Source organism: Parus major, chromosome 4 (assembly GCF_001522545.3).
Source record: "Parus major isolate Abel chromosome 4, Parus_major1.1, whole genome shotgun sequence".
NCBI lineage: Eukaryota > Metazoa > Chordata > Aves > Passeriformes > Paridae > Parus > Parus major.
Genome location: NC_031771.1, coordinates 66,761,946 through 66,767,772, shown reverse-complemented (window position 1 = coordinate 66,767,772; position 5,827 = coordinate 66,761,946). Strand labels below are relative to the sequence as shown.

Below are 5,827 nucleotides of genomic sequence, written 5' to 3'. Positions count from 1 at the left end.
CGGGAAGGGAAGGGAAGGGAGTCAAAAACCCTTCTGACAAAAGACAATTCGGGTATTTCCTTTCCAAGATTTCGCATCCTCCGCCTTGCAGAGCAGCAGCTCCGGGCGGGGCCGTGCCTTGGGAGCGCTCACTAATGAGATCAGTGGTTTGTTTTCATTTAATGGGCTGCCGGAGGCCGTGCTGTAAAACCCCGGCCCCTTTGTTTCAGCTGTAAATTGCCATTTAACTCGACAGCTCCGCTCCTATTGTTCCCTGTGTAGAGACAGAGCAAGGTAAAGGACGGGATGAAAAGCTCGGGTGACACCAGGGAGAAAGGCAGAAGGGTCAAAGTCAAGGGCAGAGACGGGAGATTCCCCACGCCCTTCCCTTGACAATAGGACAATTTATTTCTGTCCCCTCGGTGGAAGACACTTTTATATCCTAATTTTAGCTTCCTTTTAGCTGGTAAACCGGGAATATTATCGCGCTGGCATTCACACAGCCCCTGCTTGCACATGCTTTCAATCCTGTTCAGCCCTGTGAAAAACGAGGTTCACTTATTTTTTATATAGAATTTCAAAGTTTAATAGAAAGACAATTAGGAGATAAAAACAAAGTATTTACTTTATATTTATAGATAATATATAGTTATATATTATATAATATAATAATAATAATATTATGTATATATTTATATATACACTATATATCTTTATATATATTTATATTTTTATTTATAAATATAAGTATATATAAAAATATATTATAAATTAGGGTTGGAAATTATATTATATATTAAAATATAATATATTTTATAATATATCTCTAATATATAATATATATACTATATATAATATAATATTTAATTATATATTAATGTAATATAATATAATATAATATAAATATTATGTATTTATATTTGTATATAAGATATGGCCATGTGTCTCTGCATTCAGCCATGAGAGCACACTTTAATAACAAAGGATTGTCCCTTAAAAACAGAACCCTACTACATATCCATAAATTCTCTTACATATTCATACATTCTTTTTAAGTTGTTGATGTTCCTTTGTTTAGTTTTACCTTGCCCCCTTCCCAATAGATCAATCTCCTTCGCTCCATGGGGTTTTCCACCCTCTGATAAGGATGCAATAAATCCTTCTCTTGGAGGACAAGATAATCTTAAGAATTCAGGGGGATCTCTGACTATCTATTCAGTCTCTGAAAATAAACAAAACAAAAATTAGTTTGTGCTTTAATATCATGTTATAGCCTAATATATACGTATTATACCACTATTTCTAAATTTCATCAATGACAGAAATAAAAGGAACTATATTAGTACAACAAAGTTTTCTAACCTTATACTCATTATAATATTTGCAAAAAGCCAAATAATATATAATATATATATTAAATAATACATATATAAAATATATCTTAAGTAATATATATATATAATATTAAATTATATATATATATATATATGTTAAATAATATATATAACCTTATATTCAAGAGGGAAGGGAAGCCAATAATATAATATGCACTTATAACAGCCCTTCTTCCTCAAGTTATTATTTTACACTTAGGAAAAGCAGCAGCAATCAATTCTCATTCTGTATCCCCAGCCCTTCCCTTGTTTTATTGTGCTGCCAGCAGAACACAGAGGAGCAGGAAACAAAAAATGAAGAGAGCATCAACACGAGGGGCTTTGTGGACGTTCCTGCAGATGCTCTCCCAGCGATTATCCCGGGCAGCTTCATCCCCTCCTCCTTTTTCAGCTCTTGTCTCGTTTTTACACAGTGCCCTCCTCTGCACAAAGCCCTCCTCGGCTCCAAACCTCTCCCAGCTGGTCGGGAAAGAAGAGTTTGTGATCATTGTCCCCAGCTCTGTCAGCATCATGCACTGTGCTCTCCTTCCCCTGGCCCAGTGCTCTTCAGAAAATATTTCATAGATTTTCATATATTCTTTCAGATATTTTTTTTGCCATTTGGCCATTTTCTTGACTCTGGCTCATTTCTAATTATCTGGGGTTATTTCTAATTACCTGGGGTTGTGACTTAAGTGTCCATTTTATTATTTTTTTTTGCACAGGGAGGCAGCACATTTCCTAGTTTATTTATTTATTTAATCTAGGGAAAAATCGCTTTTCCTTTGTCTCCCACAGAACAAAGAAACGTGAACACAGGATTTAAACAGCGAGGGCTGTGCTGGGCTGAGCCCATCCCCAGGGTGAAGGCTCTGCTTTTAATGGTGTTACACGCAGCAGAAATAAATTTGGCTGGGAGTCTGTAATCACTGCCTGAATTAATGGAAAATAAAGGGGGTTCTTTGGAGCAGGCTGAATAGCCCAGCTGCAGCAATCATCTCGTCACTCATCAGAATGATGGTGGAATTAGTTCCAGATATAAAACTGGGCAGCAGAGGCGAGACACCCACGGGGGTTTAATTCCCAGTTAAGGACACTGGAGGTTTCCTTTCCACCCATGCTGGTGCCACACACTCATGGCTCACCAGGGGTTCAAGAGGGACAGGAATATGGACATCAGTTTGTGCAATTTCATTCTTTTTTTTTCAGGGATTTGACAAAGTTTTGTCCCAAATCACCTCCCTGTTCCTGTTCCTGCCTTTAGAAGTTCCCAGTGTGGCTGAGCCTTGTTGTGGTCGTAGCTGGGGATGCAGGGAGCAGCACCCTCACATCTACAGAGACTTACACAGGTATTTATCCATCTGCTGGGTACCCACGCCTCTCCTGGGGCTTCTGGGTGGGTGATTTGGTTCTTGGGAAAGCCAAACATGAGACTTTTTGGCTGGACATGCCCCAGCCATGCTGAGCTGATCCCCCAGTGTGGGCAGCAGGGGAAGGGGGGGGATTCTGCCCTGCTCAGGTGAGACCCCACCTGCAGAGCTGCTCCAGCTTCAGTCCAATAGCAGAAGGACTTGGAGATGCTGGAGCAAATCCAGAAGAGGCCATGGAGCTGCTCTGAGGGCTGGAGCCAGGCTGGGAGAGCTGGGAATGTTCACCAGGAGAAGGGAAGGCTCCAAGGAGAGCTCAGAGCCCCTTGCAGGGCCTAAAGGGGCTCCAGGAGAGCTGGAGAGGGACCAGAGACAAGGGATGGGGGGACTGGACACAGGGAATGGCTTCCCACTGCCAGAGGGCAGGGTTAGACTGATAGGAGAGAGGGTTAGACTAGTTGGGAGAAATTTTTTGTGAGGGTGGTGTGGCCCTGGCACATTGGAATATTCCTTTCCACCCCCTGCCATGGACAGGGACACCTTTCATCATCCCAGATTGCTCCAAGCCACATCCAACCTTGGACACTTCCAGGGCTGGGGAATCCACAACCTCTCTGAACAACCTGATCAAGTGACACCACAAATCTCCCAGCCATGTTCAGTACAAGCATAGGCAGCTCCAAGCCTAAAATAACTTAATAAATGCTGCATTCCTTGTTTTGGGGGACTTTAGCTGGTGCACACATGCTGGCAATTTCCACATCTGATACAGCTGCAGTGGATTGTGGGCAAAAACAGACTGGCACATTAATTTTGTGTTTTCATTTTCAATATCTGCAGGAAGGACATTTTTTGGAGTTATTGTAACAGCCTTGGTTGACTCACTACACTTTCCCATTGAAGAAGGTTGAGAAGAAAAGCCTGTGATTTATTTAAAAAGGGCTTTTTTCCCCTCTCTCAGAAGCACAATGAGCTTTTTCTTGGATGAAAGCCATGATTGCAGTTTGGCTCGTGTGCCCTGCATCCCCCTGTGAGCAGGTCCCAGGCATCACTTTGTGCATCGCTGGCAGGCGGCGAGCGGAGCCGCATCCGTAACCCAGCTGCTGCCACCGGGTGTCACACAGGACCCCCAGAAAGGACCACAATGCCCCCTCCCCGAGGAAAGCTGGCAAGTGTGAACCTCAGCGGTGGGAAAACCCCTCGGGAAGAGGCTGCCCAGCTGGCTGAGTGTTCTCCGGGAACAGAAAAGCAGGTGCCTCCATCCCACTGACAGATTTCAGGAGGTGGGTCCTGTCTTTGGGGTGAAATACAAAGAGACACCACTTCCAGAAAGCTTTCCCAGCCTTTTCCCAGCTGGCAGAGCTCTGGGAAGCTCTCTGTGCCTGTGCAGAGAATATTTTAATCTCTGCTGCTGTTATTAGTATTATCACTGCTAATGGTAATCGATAAATTAAGGGCTATGGGATTCCCCACTGAGATATTGCTCAGCTGAGCCTTAGCACTTTGCAAACACCCGCTGGGAAAGCCATTCCTGCTGAAATCGCTCTGGAGCCGGCTGGGATTGCCCTGGGGGAGATAGAGAGTTCTAAATCACCGTCTTGTAGAGGCTGGTGCTGGTTTAGTGCAAAGCATAAAGAGCCCACAAAGGCTTTTGTGCTGCGGGTTGGAGTGACACAATTCCTGCCCATGCCCAAGGGATGAGAAATCAGGGATGCTGTCTTTATAAAACCAGGATTTTTTTTCTTGTGAAAGCCCAAGATCTTTGAATTTGGCCCATATGCGACAACATGGTGAGGTTGGCAAAGGTGAAATAAAAAAAGGTGAATAAAATAAAGGTGAATAAAATCTGAAATATTCCAGATAAGAAGGGACAGGAGAAGAGGAAACAGCCTCGGGTTGCTCCAGGGTGGGTTAGATTGGATATTAGGGAAAAATTCGTCCAGCCCTGGCATAGGTTGGAGTGGAAGCACCGTTCTTGGGAGGATTTAAAAACCATAGTGATATGGCATTTGAGGACATGGTTTAGTGGTGAACATGGTGGTGAGTTAATTCTTGGACTTAGTGATTTTCTCTAAAATATTTTCTCACCTCAATGATTCTATGATTTGATTCTCTGAAATCATCACCTGCCCAAGTGCTTCCTATTTGTCCCACAGCACAGACCAGTGGCTCTCTCTGCAGTTATTTGGGGGAAAAAAAACTGATGGGAGCCACCAAAAGGGGTTGGGTTGATGCAAGATTTGGAGTTTCTTGAGTCATGGAGAAGTAGCTCCAGCAAAGCCCGACCCTTCCAACACTCAGCACTCAGTCCCACAGCAAAGAGCAGCCAAAAAGCAGATTTTGGGCTCTCATTTCTTAAGATGTGGGGCCAAAACAGAGCTCACAGGAGCCTCTGCAGTTGTCCATGCCCCTGCCGTGGCTTCCCAGGAAGCTCTTCACAGTGGGGTCTTGCTTCTAGAGCTCCCTTAAGTTCTCTGAAGATTTTTTTAGCTCATGAAACACAGCAAAGGCTGCTGGCCAATGCTGGAATGGAGTTCTTTTGGATCCTGTTGCCAGCGTTTTTTTTCAGTGGTGATTTCCTCACTTTGCATGTTAAGCAACAGGTTGGAGCTTTTCCCTTTCCAGCTGTCCTAGACAAGATTTTATTACTAACCCCAGATCTACATCTCGTTGGGACTGTGTGTTTTCCCAAGCTGTGTATTTCACAAGGATAATTGGGAAGGGGGAAGCTCTCCACAGCTTTCCTTCCCAAGGCTTCACTAAATGAGCTGCTCTGTTTCCCTTGCCTGCAGCTGCGAAAACGCCGCGCGCTGAGAGGCGGCGAATTGACCAAATGCAACGTTTTTTTCATGTGTGTTCCCTCCCAAATCTCTGTAACTGCTCATTTGATCTGCAGAGGATCCTTTTGTGGTGGCCTCCAGGCTGACCTGCTCGGAGCAAGCCATAAAATGAGCCGTGTTCCTCTAATTTGTCTTGGTAGCGGAGGGATGCGGCGGCTCGCGAGGCCGGAATGCTGCCACGCGGAGAAGCCTTGCTGAGCACATCCCAGTGTGCCTCTGGTAGAGCTCCAGGATCCATGCTGAGCATCAAATCCATGATTAAATGGCT

The 5,827-nt window shown here is 44.2% G+C and overlaps 1 long non-coding RNA gene across 1 annotated transcript in view; it reads left to right on the top strand.

Moving 5' to 3' along the window:
• Positions 1-4,548, top strand: part of LOC107202813 — a 5,338-nt gene extending 790 nt beyond the window's left edge. Inside the window, exons 2-3 of the long non-coding RNA XR_001520841.2 lie at positions 2,562-2,701; positions 3,560-4,548. This is a non-coding gene — a long non-coding RNA (uncharacterized LOC107202813). The remainder of the gene's footprint in view (positions 1-2,561; positions 2,702-3,559) is intronic.
• The last annotated feature ends 1,279 nt before the right edge of the window (positions 4,549-5,827 follow it).